Below are 20,747 nucleotides of genomic sequence, written 5' to 3'. Positions count from 1 at the left end.
CCTCATGTGTGTTTCTTGTAGATAGCATATGGTAGGGTTTAGTTTCTAATCCACTCTACTATTGCTTGCATTTTATGGGTGAGTTCATTCTATTCACATTCATAGTTATGATTAACAGCTGTGTATTTCCCAGCACTTTGATTTCCACTCCAAGTCCTGTCCTTTCTTTTTTCCCAATTTCCTTCTACATCAGTGTTTTTTAATCAGTCCCCCAAATTCCCACTCTTAATTTTACTTCTCTTTCTAGCCCCCTTCTTATTCCCCTCTTGTTTTCTTCATAGCCTTTGTAAGCTACCCCCATATCTTCTCCCTCTTTTGTATTGGTTCCCCTCCTACCAGTCTGTTTTTAGCCTTCTACTTCCCTACAGGGCACAAATCAATTATCCAACCCATTGTATTTGATTGTTCTTTCCTCTTTGAGTCAATTTCAATGCATGTAAGAATTGAGTATTTCCTATCTCCAACCTCTTTATCCTTCCAGTGTATTGATGTTCTCTCTCTGCCTACCATGTGCTTCATTGTGACATATAAATTTACCCCATTTTTATTTTCCCATTTCTCTTAGTATTAACATCTTTTTTTAAAACTCTAGTTGTTTATATATGTATGTGTACATATATATTCATGCATACATATATATGTATATATCTATATATACATATTTATTTCTTAGCATTTCAACCTATAAAGTTTGTCACTATTTCCTCTAAGTATAATTCTTCTAGCTCCCCAGGTGATAATAGCAATTTCAATATCCTCTTTTCTTTTAGGGATACATATTTTAACTTATTGTGTTCCTTAAGAAAAGTTTATTTGTTTATTGTTTTGTTTTTGTTTTTTCCCCCTTTCTTAATTACCTTTTGATGATTCTCTTGAGTTATCTGTTTGGGCATCAAATTTTCTGTTCAGGTCTGGTATTTTCTTTCCAAATGCTTGGAATTCTTCTATTTTGTTAAATGATCTTACATTCCGCCATAAGAATATAGTCAGTTTAGCTGGGTAGTTGATTCTTAGTTGTAGTACTAGTTCCGTTGCTTTCTGGAATATCATATTCCATGCCTTTTGGTCCTTCAGTGTTGATGCAGCCAGATCCTATGTTATCCTCTATTTGGATCCATGGTATCTGAGTGACTTCTTAGCAGCTTGTAATATTTTTATCTTGGTCTGGTACTTCATGAATTTGGCTGTAACATTCCTGGGTGTTGTCAATTGGGGATTAAGTACAGCAGGTGATCTGTACATTCTTTCAATCTCCACTTTCCCCTCTTGTTCTAGAATGTTGGGGCAGTTTTCTTTCATAATTTCATGAAGGATGATGTCCAGGCATTTTCTTTTGTCATGGTCTTCTGGAAGATCAGTGCTTCTTAAGTTGTCTCTCCTGGAACAATTTTCTAAATCTTCTGTATTGTAAATGAGATGTTTCATATTTACCTCAATTTTTTCATTCTTTTGGTTTTGTTTTATAGTATCTTGCTTCCTTGTGAAGTCACTTGATTTTAATTGTTGTATTCTGGTTTTTAAAGAGTGGATTTCATCCCTGGCTTTTTGGTCATCCTTCTCCTTCTGGTCTGATTTTCATTTGAGGTCATCTTTCATCTTCTTTGACTCATCTTTCATCTTCTTTGCCTCAATTTCAAGCTGATTAATTTTGGCTTTCAAGACACTATTTTCTTGTTTTAGTTCAAGTGCCTCTGTTTCCAGATGACTTATCTTGCTTTTTAAGTTCTTTTCTCAGTTGTCTTCAGCCTCTCTTAATTGTGTTTAAATTGTATTTTCAGTTCTAAAAAAAAATTTTAATCTGTGTCCAATTCGCTGGAGTTTCTGTGTTTATGCTAGATATTCCTTGATCTTCCTCTGTTACTTTTGCTCTGCTCATTGCCTGTATAGAAGCTGTTGATTATAATTTCTTTTTCTTTTTTTTTCTTGCTGTTTGCTCATATTTGCCCCTTCTCCCCCCCCCCCCCCCGTAGTTGCCTGCACTCTTATTCCTCTCATTGTTTGCTGGATCTGTGGATTTGGACTTTTCTGTCGGCCTTTATGTTTGGAGTTTAGAAAGGCACTCAGAGTGGTCTGTGGGAGAGGGGTGTCAGAGTTTGAGCTTTCTGGTCTTCAAAAGCATTAATGATATTAAGCCTAGCTGAGTTGAAGTTGAAGAGTTGGATGTGCCCTGAAGCCAAATCATTGGGAAGGGGTGGGGGGCAATATGGAATGTCTCCACTGCTATGACTATGCTTTGTCCTCTGTAGTTCTCCTCAAGTTGCCTCCCATCCACCCGTATTCGGATTCCTGAACCTGGCACAACTTTGCCCACGAGGTACTCCCTCCAGACTAGTGCCCTTGCCTGCCCAGAGATTCCAGCCACTGCTGGAGGCTCAGTACTGTGGGTTGGAGGGGGGTCCTCCTGGGACCTTCCTTCTTCCTTACGCTTAAACCTAGTATTCTCCAATTCAGGCTTTTCAGGGGGCTTCCTTTTAAGTTGCGTCCAGCAGGAGGGTTCCCTAGCTCTGGCCTGTAGTTAGATTTGGTTTTCAATTTCCTAGGAGCATCTGATTTTTAATCAGTGAGGAAGGGCTTTCAGAGGTCTGCCTCTATACCACCATCTTGATTCTGCCTCCTTCAGAAATTGCAGTTCTTATCTTTCCCTCATAGCTTATTTCAGGTTTATGTGAACCAGGTTTGGAATCTGTTCTTTTAATCTGTTTAAGACATTATGTGATAAACATGTATTTGGTTATAAATAACTGTGGGCTAAGTATGTGATCCTTAGACTTTTATCATTGTTGTTACTAATTGAATAGAATGGTCGTCCTGAAGTAAAAAAAAATTAAAAACTAGGTTAAAAGACATCATCAAACATGTACTATGTGTACGACAAAGTAATTCACACTTTATCTCAGTTTAATCAACTCTTAAATGGGACTAATAATAACATCTATCTCCTAGAATTGTTCTGAGGATCAAGAGAGAATGTTGTAAAGCAGTTTAGCACAGTACCTGGAACAGAGTAGGCCCTCAATATTTTTTTTTTCCTTCCCTAATTTCCTTGAGAATATGAGATAGCTTTGGACACCACAGAGGAGAAGGTGCCCTCCGCATACCCCATTCTCAGGGGAGTCTCAACTTCCTAACTCATCATTTCAGAGTTGTATCTCTCTAATTGTGGGGCATAATAATAAACCATTTATAATTTCTATGATTAGAATTTAAAGGAGAGAATAATTATAAAACTAGACAATTCAATATGCCTATGAGATCATGTGGCAGCTAGCCTGTGAAAGCACTTAAAGGTACAAAGAAATTAATAGCATTACCTAATAATAATATTAATTTCTATATTCTATATGAGCATATATTAATATAGCTCTATGACTCAGTTCTTGGAACTCAATTGTGGAAAGCTATGACAAATATAAAATGAAATAGACAATGTTAAATGTTTCATTTTGGTAAACTAAACATTACATACATACAGTCAATCCTGAACATTGACGCTTTTAACTTTCACAGTTATGGGCATTTTTGTAATTTTATTAGTAATTTCATTTTCAATTTCAGGTTTTTAACAAGGCACAATGACTATGTTTTGTCTACTTAAAAAAATGAGAGGTACTCACAAGTTTGTGAAGCAGCTGGTATCCTACTAGGTTCTTCACTGGTCTTTTCCACCCTACCATTGTAAATAGGTCCTTGTGCATTCATTGCTTATTCTCACTGTTTGTCTTTAAAACTTTTTTTTTGTCTCTGTTATATCCAAAAGCATAGTACAAGTCCCATGGTGCACTCTGAAAAGAATATCATATGAATATATTCTTTATCACATATAACCTTTATAAAAGTAGATTAAGATAGAGGAAAAGTATAAATAATATATTTAAAGTCAGAAATTCTAAACATAACATTTATAAATCATACCACAATAAAATTATAATCAATACTGGGATCACTGGATTCGGTCATTTAGAAAATATATCTATTAAACCTTTTGCTATTATGCTAGATTTGGTGTTAAGAGGTGGGAATAAAAATAAGAGCAAAACGAAAGATAGCTACACCCCTCAAGGAACTTAATTCTAATGAGAGAAAAGTGAAACATTAAAGGGAATTGGAAAGGGATGAAGGGAAGGTAAATCTTAGGAGAATTGCAGGAAGCTAATCTATAGAGGAAAGGAACATTCTGGGTTAGAAATATAATTTTCAGCACTCTAGTGGAAAATTACTGTGTTATTGTTGCTGTTGGTTGTGGTGTTGTTGTTGGTGGTGTGTATGTGTGTGGGCATGAAAACTGAATGTGTTATTTCCATAGATTCAATGTATAAACAGAATTTTTTTTTTTACATCTGTATAATTTTCTAGAAATCTTACCCAGGTATATCTGAGACTATACTACCTATGTGTGTGTGTGTGTGTGTGTGTGTGTATGTGTACATATCCTTCAAATTATTATTTGCCCATTTTTACATTAAGATTGGTTCAATTTCCTAGGCACATGTTTATATAAAAATGAGACGATGTCATACCTGAATGTAGTAATTAGATTATGTTAACCTCATATTTTTTTAAAAATGTTTTTGTTTAAGGTATATTGATGTGAATATTCATTTGAAATTTAGCAAATAATTTGGTTTGTGTCTTGGTTGTAATATATATTAGCAGTATTCAACTAAATGATATTCTCACATGTAAAAATAGGAATAATAATATTAACACTAGCATTGTGATAACTGAGAAGTTGAACTATTAAATCTAGAGTCCTATAGATTTGATTTCTTGTTAGCATTATTATATTTTGATACTTGGCATGATATAAAAGATTTAAGAAAATGTAAATGTACTTTCAGGTGTCAGTGGTCTTAACTTAGAAACTCTCACTTAATGAATCAGTTTTTTTAGAATTTCAGGGGGTGACGAAATAAAAGAACAAATCATTTCTCCTTTCACTATACCGTTATCTTAGTGAGATCTTTTGCATGTGTGTGTGTGTGTTTATAGACATACGTGAAATAGAGAAAAATGCACAGAATTAAAATAAGTGACTGGGGCAGAAACTATTATGCATTAGCTGAAGTTAAAAAAAAAAGAGTAGCAATAATGATCTCAGGTAAAGCAAAAATAAGCATGGAAACTATGTAATCCTAAAGTGTACCAAAGATAATGAAGTAATCAATTCTAAATATGTACGTACCAAATTGCATAGCATCCAAATTCTTAAAGGAAAGGTTTAATGAATTACATGGGAAAGAGACACTAACAATATTAATGTCTTAAGAAATTATGAATACAATGATGACACACAGAAGCAAATCAACCTCGAGAGACTTATATGAAGTGATTCAAAGTGAAGTGAGTAGAATCAGGAGAACCTTGTACAGAGTAACAGTAATAGTGTATTGTGAATCTTAAAATTTCTAAGACTTGTGAATCTTAAATATTCTGAGACTACCTTAGAACATTTGGTTAGGATCATTCCCCATTTTAAAACAATGAAGGGACTTTGGTCAGGAATGTGGGAACTCTAACATTACTCCACCCATACTTAGGCATACTTTAGGGGAAGATAAAGTTGTAAACTCCTGATTGAAGAATGAAAAGTCCCCAATCCATACTTAAAGTGAAGCAAGAACCCTTAAACTAGGTCTATCTTAAGATCTAATACAAAGGGGTGCTAAGTACCTATGAAAATCAAATTAATCAGGCAACTTGCAAAGGATAAGATTAGTCTACTCAGGTGAGAATTACTCAAAAGTTTTAGTCTACTCAGGTGTGAATTAAGAATGGTCAGTCCTTTGGAAAAGGTCTACTGTGATTGGTAGATGTAGAAATTTAGAGGAGGTGACATAGGAGAAAATTTTCTTTAAAAGGAAGGAGCTGGAGGGCTCAGATAGAGAAATTCAGCTTTGAAGCTAAATTGGAGGTCAGGAGTCAGAGGAGGCTGCTGGGGCTCTGAACTGAGTGCAGCTTCCTGAGATAAACTGGAGGGTCTCTCTGAACACTAGAGTTTTGCTTGGAACAAAATCTTGTGGTGAGTGATTAAAGACTGACTAGTCTCTCTTAAAGTTCAGGCCTGGGCCAAAGGCCTAGGCCCTTTCCCCATTATTTCCTCTTACTATCTCTCTCCCTTTCCTAAATTCCTTAATTTATATTAATTAAGGGAATTATTAATAATTAATAATTATTTTGGGGATTTTTCCCATGGCCACCACTTTATTTTTAATATAAAATCAAGACACTAAAAATTATCTTTACAGTTTATGGCAACCACTCTTTTATCTGTAACAGTATAAAGATCAAATCTGAATAAATCAACTGTTTTTAGAAATGCAAGAGGCCAGAAAAACTTCAAGATTCTCATGAAGAAAAAGGGTATCAACCAACTCTGAAGGAACTGATGGAACCTCCATATAAATTGAAGTACACCATTTTTGATGTTATTTTCTCCCTGAATTTTTCTCTAGTATAGGCTATATGTATCTTTTTTCGCATCACAATTTACATGGAAATATCATATAACCTGCTGTCTTGAGGAGGGCAGAGGGAAGGAGGTTAGAAAAAGAATATGTATCATAAAATATCAAATTATTATCAGAAATTGCATCAACATGTAAAAAATAAGAATAAAATAACAGCAGACAATATAAAATAATTGTTAGTCTTCTGCTAAGAGAAAGTCGATGATTGCATAAACAAAATTTTAAAACATTTTAAATACAAATAAGGACAAATCTGAACAATTGGGGAACTATTCATTTTTCATGGGTAGTTGAAGCTAATATAATGAAAATGACAAATCTACCTAGTTAATTTGATTATTCAGTACCATACCAATCAAATTTCCAAATAATTATTTTATAAAGTTAGAATAATCTTGACAAAATTCATTTGAAAGGTCAAAAAGTTCAAGAATACCAAGATAATCAATTTTTTTAAAAATGAAAGAAGGTGACTTAACAGTTCCATATTTCAAACTATATTACAAAATGTCAATCATTAAGACATTCTGGTATTGACTAAGAAATAGAGTAGTGGATCATTGGAATAGATTAAGTATGTAATGCATTGAAGTAAATGATTATAGTAATCTAACATTTGATAAACCTAAATATTCAAGAATTTGACAAAAATTGCTGAGAAAATTGGAAAACAATGGCAAAATTTAAGCAAAGATGTAGATCTCATACCCTATACCAAGGTAAGTTAAAAATGGACAAGTAATTTAAAAATAAAGGATGATATATTAAGTAAATTAGGTGAGCATGAAAAAGTGAATATCAGATCTGTGAATAAAGAAAAAAAATTATGAAAAAAAGATAGGAACTTGGTCAATAAAATGGACAATTTTGATTATATGGATTTAAAACCCAATGAAGCTAAAAGTGGAAGTAAAACAGGAACCTGGAAGCTTGTTTCTTTGATAAAAATATCATTTCTCAAATATAGAGGGAACTGAGCCAAATTAAGAGCATTTTCCCACTTGGTAAATGGTCAAAAATATGAATAGTCAGTTTTTAAAAGAAGAAATCAAAGTTATTAGGTTATAGTGACATGAAATAATTCTATAAATCACTAATAATTTGTGAATAGCAAAATAAAACCATTCTGAGGTATGATTTTACACCTATAAAATTTGCTAATATGAATGAAAAGGAAAATGACAAATGCTGAATTTGATGTGGAAAAATTAGGACAGTAATACACTTGCTGTTGGCATTAGGTACTGGTTTGATTGTTTTAGAGAACATTTTGGAACTTTGCCCAAAAGGTTCTAAATCTATGAATACCATTTGACCCAGCAACACTACTATGAGATCTATATACTAAAGAGATCAGAGAAAAAGAAAAGTATCTGAGTATAAAATATTTAAAATAGCTCTTTTTATTACAGCAATGAATTGAAAATTGAGAGGATGCCCACCAATTGGAAAATGGCTTGAATAAGCTGTGGTATATAATTGTAATGGCATACAATTTTGCTATAAGAAATGATGAAGGGGATAGCTTCAGAAAAAAATCTGGGAAGACTTACATGAACTGACACAAATGGAGTGAGCAGAATATGGAGAAAATTCTACTCAGCAATAACAATATTGTAAGTATGATAAATTGTAAAAGATTTAACACTCTGATCAAGACAATATTCCAAGACAATTACAATAAAGAGTAAATTGTAACTGCTAAGCAAAAGCTTGATTCTACTATGCTTCTGTCACTTCTAATCAGTAGCTAAGTTTCTGTCAATGTTTGCTCTTCACAATGTTTGCTCTATCAGCCCTGTCCTTTCTATTCCTACCAAATCCTTATTTAGGCCTGTAACTCATTTTGCCTAACTACTATAACAACAGGATCCCCTTTATTCTATGCAATCTAGTTGACAATCAAATCATCAGAACAATGCCTGAATAATTTTTCTAACCTTCCTTGTTCAAAGGCATCCTATGGCTTACCATTGCCTAAAAAGTAAAGTAGCAACTTTCTGATCCTAGAATTAAAGGACTTCTGAAATCTGATTTTCTTCTAAATTTCTATTCTTATCTCATATTTTTTAACCTTTCTATATTCTAGGTGCCAGCCACACTGGACTTTGGCACTGCTTTTCATCCTAGCCTTTCTCATCTCTATACACTAGACCTTATATAATAATCCATAGACTATATTATTTTTTTCTCCTGGACCCAACTCTGTTCTTTCCCTTTGAATGCTAAGTACTGCCTGCCTCTTTCCCTCCTTAAATTTTTTATAGGAATTTAATTTTCTCTGATCTCTTTACCACTTTCTTCTATTCATACATTATTTATATTCATGGCAGATCCCACCTTTTATTTTGATAGCTCCTAAAGAACAGGGTCTGTCTTCCAGATATATTATATTATCAATACCTAGAATAGTGCCTTCTATTTGGTATTTAGTAAATATTTATTGACCAAATGAAAAAATAAATAAATTAAAGCATCATTGGGAAACATGAGCAGTCACTGGCTAGATACCATTTGAATTCAGCTCTTTTTTTTACCATCTCTTTGGAAGAGAATGCAAATTTCTTTAATTTCTCTTTTATGAATAAGAAGTCAAAATATCAATAAGTAATAGATATGGCAATATATGTTAATGGTTTAAGTGTTATAATAATTGCTGATGTATGATTAGTATCCATATATAGATTTAAGTATATTATATGTGTTCAGTCTGCAAAGAACTTGCTTCACAGAAGCCCTGTAAGATGGTTAACAATATTAATATCCCACTTTAATAGATGAAAAACTGACCTCTGGAGAATTTATAATTTACCCTTAGTTACTTCACTAGTTAATTGTGTGGGAGATAGAAAAACAGCCATCTTTTTACTCTAAGTCAATTTTTCCACCATATTACTTCACCAATTGTGGATTAATTCCAAGGTCTCGTGCCAACTGTTTCATCCAAGTAATCGCTGTTACTATGTAATGAATGATAGTCTTTATAAGTAAATGGAAATTATCAAGACCATTCTATCAGGCAAGCTTAAAATTAAACCCAGAGAGAGTGTTTCTTTTACTCTTCAAGTTTGAGTACTCCTTCCTCTCCATATACACACACAATAGCAATTATTATATTGCTCTTAAACAGTCAAATCTGGCACGTCACAAAATCCATAAAATACTCATGGACCTCTCCAGGAAGACTATCTTGGCAAAACATTAAACTATGGTTCATTCTGAAAAAGCAGAAAAAAATATTCAATTTTGGGACAAATAAAGCAGTGACAATATAAAACAAACAGCACAAATTACATGATTCACACTGCATATTTTGCTGAGCTAAATACAGTTCAGAATGACAAAGCTTGGTGAGCATATGGATTTGAGAACCCTTTGCAGAACTTCTCAATCCCCATGGATCCACAGTACACAGACTGAGAACTATTGTCATAGAAAACAAATGGATTTCAATTCTTTTTTTGTTCACCATCTGGCTTTGCACCCTGCACAGGGAGTCATAGTCCTCAAGGAACCAGACTTCCCATGAAATGTCGCACTGGAGAGGTGGAATAATTAGAAATGCATATTTAATAGCAGGAAGTAAAACCTGACTCAAACCATTTCTTTAACAGCGTTTTTCTACAGCCCTAAGGAAATGAAAATAGAAATGAACTCTGGTTTCATAACTAATGAAAGGTTGTAGACAGTAATGAATATGTTCAAAAATAATGTTAAGAGTCTTTTCTCAGTGATTCTGCTACTGATGTAGGGCCTCAGTATACTAATTTCTTAACTGAGAGATTTGGACTAAATAATTTAATCGACTGACAAGCATTTATTATGGATCTACTATGTAACAGATACTGTGCTTAGCATTGGACATATCAAGATGAAAGTGAAAGAATCTCATGTACCAGGAACCCCAAGAAGCATATATTCTAGGCAGGGGGGGAGGATATGTCAATTTATTATGATATATCTTTCTTTTTTTTTAAATTTTTAAACATTATTTTATTTGGTCGTTTTCATACATTATTCACTGGAAACAAAGATCATTTTCTTTTCCTCCCCTCCCCCCCCCTGCCTTTCCCTCTCCCATAGCCGACGCATGATTCCACTGTTTATCACATGTGTTCTTGACTCGAACCCATTTCCCTGTTGTTGGAGTTTGCATTATAGTGTTCATTTAGAGTCTCTCCTCAGTCTTATCTCCTCCAACCCTGTAGTCAAGCAGTTGCTTTTCATCGGTGTTTTTACTCCCACAGTTTATCCTCTGCTTGTGAGTAGTATTTTTTAGATCCCTGCAGATTGTTCAGGGACATTGCATTGCCACTAATGGAGAAGTCCATCACCTTCGATTGTACCACAATGTATCAGTCTCTGTGTACAATGTTTTCCTGGTTCTGCTCCTTTCGCTCTGCATCACTTCCTGGAGGTTGTTCCAGTCTCCATGGAACTTCTCCACTTTATTATTCCTTTTAGCACAATAGTACTCCATCACCAACATATACCACAGTTTGTTCAGCCATTCCCCAATTGATGGGCATCCCCTCGTTTTCCAGTTTTGGGCCACCACAAAGAGCGCAGCTATGAATATTCTTGTACAAGTCTTTTTGTCCATTATCTCTTTGGGGTACAGACCCAGCAGTGCTATGGCTGGATCAAAGGGCAGACAATCTTTTATCGCCCTTTGGGCATAGTTCCAAATTGCCCTCCAGAATGGTTGGATCAATTCACAACTCCACCAGCAATGCATTAATGTCCCTACTTTGCCACATCCACTCCAGTATTCATTACTTTCCATAGCTGTCATGTTAGCCAATCTGCTAGGTGTGAGATGATACCTCAGAGTTGTTTTGATTTGCATCTCTCTGATTATAAGAGATGTGGAGCACTTTTTCATATGCTTATTAATAGTTTTGATTTCTTTGGCTGCGAACTGCCTGTTCATGTCCCTTGCCCATTTGTCAATTGGAGAATGGCTTGATTTTTTGTACAATTGATTTAGTTCTTTATAAATTTGAGTAATTAAACCTTTGTCAGAGGTTTTTATGAAGATTGTTTCCCAATTTGTTGCTACCCTTCTGATTTTGGTTACATTGGTTTTGTTTGTACAAAAACTTTTTAATTTGATGTAATCCAGATTATTTATTTTGCATTTTGTAACTCTTTCTAATTCTTGCTTGGTTTTGATATGATATATCTTTCTGTCTCCCTTTCTCTCTCTCTGTATATATGCACATATATTTATACAGGTATATCATTATATAGACAAATAATTATATATATTTTTGAGAGAGGACACTATCAACTCAGGTGATGCATCAGGAAAGGCTCCAATGTCATGCTGAAGCTGATTTTGGAAGAAAACTCCGAATCCAAAAGGCACAGGTGAGAAGGAACTATATTCTAGTGGAATGAATAGCCAGTGCAGACTTTGAAAGTACAGAGCTATCTGTGTAAGGGGGGGAGGCTAGTTTGGTGATATTGGTTAGTTCATGAAGGTGAGTAATATGTAATATGAATATAAAGTAGACTAGAGCCTAGATATGAATGGTTTTGAATGCCAAACAAAGGTATTTATCTTTTATCCAAGATATGATTGAGAAACCATGATAGTTTTGCTTGTTTTTTGGGGTTTTTTTAAATAGAGTCATGCTATATTCTGGCCTGTACTTTAGGAATGACCCTATGGCCCTTCTATAGTATCTATGGGTAAGTTATTTCTCAGGGATCCGTGTTCTTCATCTCAATATTGAAGATATTCAATTAGATAAATTCTAATGTAGTTTAGAGTAAAAAACATGTGATCCAATGATTTCTAAAGTTTGTTTCAGTTCCAATGACAATGGTATAGATCTGTGATTTCATTCCTTGGAAGGGAAACCTCCTCTAGAATATTTAAAGTTTATTTCTTTATAATTTCTATGCTAAGGCGTTTCTTGGGGGCACAAGCCATTTAAGGATTTTCCTAGGGTCACAAAGACATTACCTGTTAGAAGAATGATTAAATCCAGGGTTTTGTAACACCAAAACCATCTAATAGGTTACCCCAGACATGAAAAAGTGTGCATTTGAAATATGAAATTATTTCAATCCATATTTAATCTCAAACTTTCAAAGTAGAGAGTGAAATAAATGTATTCCTATAAATATTCTCAGGCTATGTACAATATTTATATGGCAAAATGTAAGTGACTATTTTTAGGATCATTGTTCAGTTTGTTGTACTTTCTAGGCATTACTTTTAGAAATGAAAATCTAAAATGTTTAATTGTAAACTGATGGTGTGTGCTGTAAAAAATCATCTGAACAGAATAAAAAGCAGCCTGCTAATGGAAGTAGTGATCAGAATCCAAAATCAAGTAAATATTTCTTGTCTTTGTATTTTGTTTTTATTTCAAGTTTTTAATGAGTCCTGTCAGCAGTTTTTGGCAGATCTGAAAATCTGGGACTCATTCTTTCAATGGAAGAAAAAAAATTTAAGATATTTTGGGAAAAATAAAGAAGGAAAAACCACAACCACCATACAAAATATTGCAATTATTTATTTCCCTTTTCGTCCCTGAGGAGATATATTTTCTCCTACTTATTTTTTTCTTGCTGACATGAAAAATGGTAATTAGAGGGAATTTTTTTTAAATGGCAACTGAGTCTGATAAATGTTTCCTACTCCTAAAATTAAGGCCTTGTGACATCCATGACAAAACAGTGTAATCTCAAACCTTTGGGGATTTTTCATAGTCTTAAGGCATTGTGCCAAAGCTGAGAATTGCTTACTCATATACATACACAATGAAATTTTACATAAAAGAGGGCACAAAGGACAAAAACTGGGATTTTTTATTTTAAATAAACTAATTAATCAGAATTATATCGTTGAGAGATATTTGTGGAAATAAATGATATGTCTTCAATTCTTGACTCTATTTGACCCTGGGAAGATACTTTATTTCTCTGTTGATATTAGGACCTTCATAAGTAAATTGAGTGGACCCTCAGGTTATGTTTAACTTTTTTGTTATATTATTATGATATTCTGAATGGATAAAGATCTTCTCAAGAAATTGAGGGAAAAAATAAAACTATATTTGCTAAGCAACAAATGCATTCAGAAGTTACAAGATTGAACCGGTCATTTAGTGGGCAAATTCAAATTGCAGGAAAGATAGGCTTGATTTTAAAATTCTTAGTTTTTTCAAAAATCCTTTCTTTAGTTTTAACATTCATCTCTTTGGAGATTTTGAATTTTGAAGTCTCTTCCTTTTTCCTAACTCTACCCCATGCCTTGAGAAGGGGAGCAATATAATATTGGTGATATATATGAAGCCATGTAAAACATATTTCAATATTATTGATGTGATGAAAACAAAATAATATAAAGATAATGAAAACATACTTTCAGAGTTCATCAGTTTCCTCCCAAACCCATTTGGAAGCAAATAGTATAATTGTCTTAGATCATTGTTTGACCATAATAGCTAAGTCATTTACAATTGATCATAATTTAAAATAATACTGCTAATTGTATATAACATTCTCCTGATTTTGCTCACTTCACTTTGAATCATTTCATATGAGTTTTCCTGAGATTTTTCTGAAACTCTCTCCTTCATTATTTCTTATAACACAGTAGAATATATATTACAGATACCACATTACATATACACATCACAATCATATGCCACAACTTGTTCAATCATTCCCCAATTGACTGGTATCCCTAAAATTTCAAATTCTCCACCACATAAAAAGAAAAAAAGAAAAATACATGTTTTTATATTGGTTCTTTTACATACATGCCTGACTGATGGAACAACAACAAAAGTTTGATTGGTGTGACATTAAGTAAATTAATTTCAGTAGAATTGACATTTTTATTATTTTGGCTTGCCCTATCATGACAAATATTTTCTGAATTGTTTACATGTGATTTTATATTTGTAGAAAGTAGTTTGTGATTGTATTCATATAGTCCTTGGCTTTATCTTGGCAGATAGATTACCAAATATGATATATTGCCTAAAGTAATTTCAAATGCAATTTCTCTAATCTTTTCCTACTAGATTTTGTAAGTAACATATAAAAATGTGGATGGCTTATGAGGGTTTATTGTTATGCTACAACTTTATTAAAATTGTTAATTGTTTCAATTTTTAGTTGATTCTTTAGGGTTCTCTAATAAATGATACGATGGTTGAATATACCATTATATCATCTTCCAAGAGTTATATTTCTTTGTTGCCTCTTTATATTTCTTCAATTTCCTTTTCTTGTTTTATTTCAACAACTACAATTTCTAATACCATTCTGAATAGCAGTGGTGGTAAGGGATATCCTTATTTCCCTTCTGATCTTATTGAGGTGTCTTCATAATCATTACAGATAATTTAATCTTGGTTTTAGAAAAAATATTACTGATCATTTTTAGAAAGCCATCATTTATTCCCAAGTTTCTAGTCTTTTGATTGTAATTGTATATCTTATTTTATAAAAAGCTTTTTTGCATATAATATGATGTTATGATTTTTGTGGTTTTTATTACTGAAATGATCAAATATGTTTATCTCTTACCCAATGCCAATTATCATATTCCTAGTATACAATTGGCCATAGTATATGATCTTTGTGATATATTGCTGTATTGTCCTTGCTAGTATTTTATCTAAAAAATTTCGCATCAACATTTATTATGTTCTAAGGTGTAGATAGGTGGCTAAGTGTATTGAGAGCTAGACCCAGAGATGGGAGGTCCTGGGTTCAAATCTGGCCTCAGATACTTTCTAGCTGTGTGATCCTGGGCAAGTCACTTGACCCCCATTGGCTAGCCCTTACCAATCTTCTGCCTTAGCATCAAAACGCAGTATTGATTCTCAGATGGAAGGTAAGATAAAAAAAATAAAAATAAACTGTACTATAATTCCTTTTTCTGTTTTCATTTTAGGTATCCAAATAATATTTGTGTTATAAAAGAAATTTATTAGAACTTCTTTATTTATTTAACAAATACTTTATTTAGTATTGGGATTAGTAAGTCCTTAAATATTTAGTAGAAACCATTTGTAAATCTGAACATGGGATTTTTTTTTTTTTTAGGGAGAACATTTGTAGTTTATTTCATTTTTTTTTGTATGATAAAATTAAGTATACTATTTCCTGTTCAGTTAGTCTCAGTAATGTATTTTTCACACACATTCAAGCTTTAATTTCTAGATAAGTCACTTTTCCTATAAGATATTTTATGTTTTCTTCCTTTTCTTTTATCATTTTAACTGTGCTTGATTGTTTCTCAGTGTTTCATGGATTTTTTGTCTCTAGTTGCCCAATTCAAATTTTAAGATACTATTTTCTTCAGTGAGATTTCATATCTCTTTAAAAAGTAGAGAAATTCTTTCTATACAGATCTCTCTTTACATAGCAATATTAAAGGATAAAAATAATTATACCTTTTTTTTAAATAAAAGTGAAAAAAACATTCATTATCTCCAAATGCAACCAGAGAGGTGACTAAAATACAAGAATAAAAACCCAATGCTAAGTAACATCCATATTAATCTCACCAACAATATGTCAAGAAAGAAGCATCAGAGGGCAGCTAGTTGACTCAGAGAATAGAAAGCTGGGCATGAATATAGGAGGTCTTGGGTTCAAATTTTATCTTAGATACTTCCTAGCTTTATCTTCCTGGGCAAATCACTTAATTCCAAGTGCCTAGCATTTAACACTCTTGTATTGGCTCCAAGGCAGAAGAGTGGTAAGGGCTAGGCAATGGGGGTCAAGTGACTTGCCCAGGGTCACACAGCTGGGAAGTGTCTGAGGCCAGATTTGAACCTAGGACCTCCCGTCCCTAGGCCTGGCTCTCAATCCACTGAGCCACTCAGCTACCCCCATATTTTTCATTTTTAAGTGAGTAACCATTTAAAGCCAAAAATCCCAAATAAACAAGTAAAAAATTATATGCTTTTATGCATTATAACTCCAATAGTTCTTTTTCTAGGGGTGGATAGCAATCTTTGTTTTAAATCCCTCAGAATTGTCCTGGATTGCTGTTACTATATACATAGTACAAAAATAGTACAAAAACCTATCATATAGAGAGTATATAAATAGCATAAAGCAACTACAAATCACTTATAAAAACTATACTTTCAGTAGATTTTTCTTTCTTTTGTTTTTTATTCTTTTTGTTTTTTATTTTTGTGAAAAAATAATTTTCATTAAATATACTATCTCAGTAGATTTTTATTTAAAAAAATAAATTCAGTCAATACTGACAAAGTATATAAATTCAAATAATGATTATAAGAATTAATCCTAGGGCATCTTTAATGGTGTAATAAAGGTGAAATGGGATTTTATCTGAGTCAGAGTTAAGATCTCTTGGGTTATTGGAACTTGTTTCAAGTAAGAATAACAGGTAAACAATTAACAGAGCTAGAATAATGAAAGGTAAAATAAAATGGAAGACAAAGAATCAGGTTAGTGTAGCTTTATCAATGGAGAAGCCTTCTTAAATTCATTCTACTAATGTGCTACCAATATAGGGAATAGCTGATAGGGGTTTCTTTTAACAATTAATATTCCACCAATATCATCAATTATTATAACCATACTCATTTTAACCAAATTATCAGCCCTCATTATTACCTGACTAGGCCTTCTAATTAGAATAGAACTTAACTCTTTTACTAACAAACTTATAAACTCAATAAACTATACTGCTAACTTCTCAAATATGTTAGAGTATTTCACTCATTATACATCAAACTTATGTCCTAATAAAAAAAATGTCCTAATAAAAAATAATATTTACAGGTCAACGAATTGCTAACAAAGCCTATCACTTTTGATTATTCCACAGTATTGCTGTTATTGTGTACAATGTTCTCCTGGTTGTGCTTATCTCATTCCACATCAGTTCATGTAAGTCTTCCTGCATCAGTTCATGTAGGTCTTTCCACTTATTTCTGAAATTACCCTATTCATTGTTTCTTACAGCACAATAATATTCCATCACCATCATATACCACAATTTGTTCAGCCATTCCTCAATTTATCGACTTCCCCTTGATTTCAAAAATATTGTACAAGATTTCCTCCTTTTTTATCTCCTTGAGACACAAATTTAGTAGTGGCATTACTGGAACAAAGGGTATATATTGTTTTATATCCCTTTGTCCATAGTTCCAAATTACCCTCCAGAATGTTAGGATCAATTCACAACTCCATCAGCAATGCATTATTGTCCCAATTTTTCACATCCTCTCCAACATTTTTCATTTCCCTTTACTGTTATATTGGCCTATCTGATTGGTGTCAGGTGTTTTTAAAAAATAAAAAGAGAGAGAAAGAAGGGATGTACCCTGAGGTATGGCGAGAGAGAAAGGAGAGGAGAAACCCCCTTTCCCACAAAGTGGGGTATAGGCAGGATAGCAGATGTAACAGGTTGGCTCAGAGAGAGGAGGGGTGATTTGAAGATTTTCCCCTTTCTACCTTCCCTCCTTAGCCAACTCTGCTCTCTCCAATTCACTCTTGTCCCTCTTGTCCCCCCTCCACTACTCAAGACCAAAAGGTCTCCCCTCGATTCTGTTCACTCACACTCAGCTTGGGAAAGAGATAGCTTTTAATGTTAACTCACTCAGGTAATACAAAAAGGAATAATGGGCAGGGAAGAATGGGAAAAGGAAAGTGGGAAAAGGGGGTCCCTGTCTCTATCTAAACTCTTTTCCTCCCTCCTTGAGTTTGGGGGGATTTCAGGCCTTGGCAGCCTGAGCCCCCTGAGAGAAAGTCAGGTTGACTCACCCCTGGGCAACAGGAGCTGAGGTAAAGTCTGCTCAGGTTTCTCTTCAGAAAGTCCCTTCAATTGGGAAGTGTTGGGGGGAAAGATTTCCAGTCACCAGCAGGAAAAATGGGTAACCCTCAGGAGAAAGTCTTTATCCACCTTCTTTCTTCAATGTCTCAAGACCAAGAAACCCTCACTGCTCTCCCAGTCAGAGTCTTCTCTCCTCAGGAAATTCACTCCTGGGGCCCCTCCCCCATTGAGGTGATCAATTTCACACACTCTTCAGTCTGGCACTTTTTCTCTAGTGCCAGCCTCTATCACAAATCCTCCATTTCCTGTTGTTCCATGGTGCTACCCTGGCCCACGCCAGTTACTTATCATCTATGTCTATTCTAATCTATCTATGCTACTTATTATTCCCATATAATACCCTCCATCCCAAAATAATAAATCTTAACCTAATCTGTCTATTTGATAACCTAAGTTCCTGTCTTATGCTAAGACTGAGTTGTGGGAAGAGGGTTAGGATTATGTGCCAACAAAATTTTTACAATATAACAATTTCTTAATACAAAAGTCATCCCTATTGCAATCAATAAAAAAAATTAAATCTTAAGTAAAATTGAACTATCCTATACATTATGCTAATTCCAATACAACAATTCATAACATTTATAGATATGTATATACATATTAACTTGTATCTAAAGAAATATGATTTATCCTGTCCCTGTTTTACCTCTCTAGTTACAATATTCCCTTTTCCACCCTAAACTACTCTGTCCCTGTCTATTAATGGTTAGTATTTTAACTCTCCTTTCTATCTATATTACTGGATAGGATCATTATTTTATGCTATATGTATATACATGTCTGCTATTTTTACTTCACATGTTATTTATATACATATAAACATATATATCTTCAAGTAGAAGAGATCTATTTACAAATATACAATTTATGGGTGTCCTTATTTACAGCACAGCCCCTAATGTCAATGTGAAATTTGTTCATATTATAGTTATGTTGTGGTGGATGCATATCTATCCCAATGTATATGTGTATGTACTTCCCTATATGTGAAGTTAATATGATTGGTGATTAATCTTACATGACCCATTTTCCTGAAGTTCATTCCCCATAATGTCTTTGATTCAAAGTTCTTTCCAGTTGTCCATGTATCTTCCATCCTTTGGTATTGCTTGAAGTTTGTCACAGATCTGGGGTGCCTTCTCCTTTGCAGGGTACATACTTGTATGTCATCTCACCTTGAAAGATGATCTCAGGTATCCAGAACTACAGGATCATGCATATGTGTAAGATTAATGTGCGTGCATGTAGGAGTGAATAGTTTGCTGCATGTGAGTGAAAGTTTATATAGGATGTTTGTGCCATCCTCATGAGTACAAGTGAGATTTTTTTTAAATATATATAATGAAAGTAGGTAACTTTCATAATGTGTGAATGTAAGGCAATTATTCTATTCCTATGTGTTTGATTGTAGACGTTAATGATTCTTTTAGTCTAGGCTTGAGAATGAAATTCGTATATAAGTTTAATAATTATAAAGGATTCTAAATCCACCCAAATAAACTTCCAGGTTCCACAAGTAACCACTTCTCCTGTGTTTCACAGGCTACGTTAATCCTCGCTGATCTAACTAAGCCAAATTTATATTATGTTGGGCATTATTCTATTTTGGTTTCACTATCTCTGTTCAGTGTCTCTATTTCTTCTCATGCGATTTTGTTGGATTCATGGGCTCTATGTTTATTTATCAATGGTGTTTCTTGGGGCGTCTGTGTTTGAATGGATTCTTGGGCTTCCATTAAGTTGTCTTCCAGTGTGCTATCATGGGCATAGTGATATTTAACATGAGATGCATGAAACCAAGAATCTTTTCCCACTACTTTGATCAATGTAGGAGTGGTGAGAGCTACATCATATGGACCAATCCATCTGGGCTCTGTGGGTTTGTCTTTGGCAAAATTTTTTACATATATTTTGTCCCCTGGTCTTATGGTATATAATGAGAAATCTAGTGGGACCCTTTGCACTAGTAGTCCCAGCCTTCTCAGTTCCTCCAGCCTATTTTGTATCTGTGTTAGACAGGTGTGTAACTGGCATTCCCGTCCTAGCATGGAAAGATAAGATGATTTAGTGGTCATTCTTATCCATACTGGCTGTCCATACAACATCTCATATGGGGAAATATGTAAGTCTCCTCTGGGTTTCGTCCTCAGATAGAATAGTGCAAGTGGAAGAACCTCTGTCCATTTAAAATGAGTTTGGTCACAGAGTTTGGTTATCATGGTTTTTAATTCCTTATTCATTCTTTCCACCTGTCCTGAACTTTCTGGTCTATATGTATTATGGAAATTACTCTTTATTCCCAGACTTATACACTTGTTGTAAAATGTTAGATGTAAAGTGACATCCCCTGTCTGAGCTATGGTGTTTGGAATGCTGTATCTAGGAACTATTTCTTTAAGCAATGTTTTCACTACTATGCCAGT

Source organism: Monodelphis domestica, chromosome 6 (assembly GCF_027887165.1).
Source record: "Monodelphis domestica isolate mMonDom1 chromosome 6, mMonDom1.pri, whole genome shotgun sequence".
NCBI lineage: Eukaryota > Metazoa > Chordata > Mammalia > Didelphimorphia > Didelphidae > Monodelphis > Monodelphis domestica.
The sequence above is the reverse complement of the archived record's forward strand: the minus strand, read 5'-3'. Positions refer to the sequence as shown.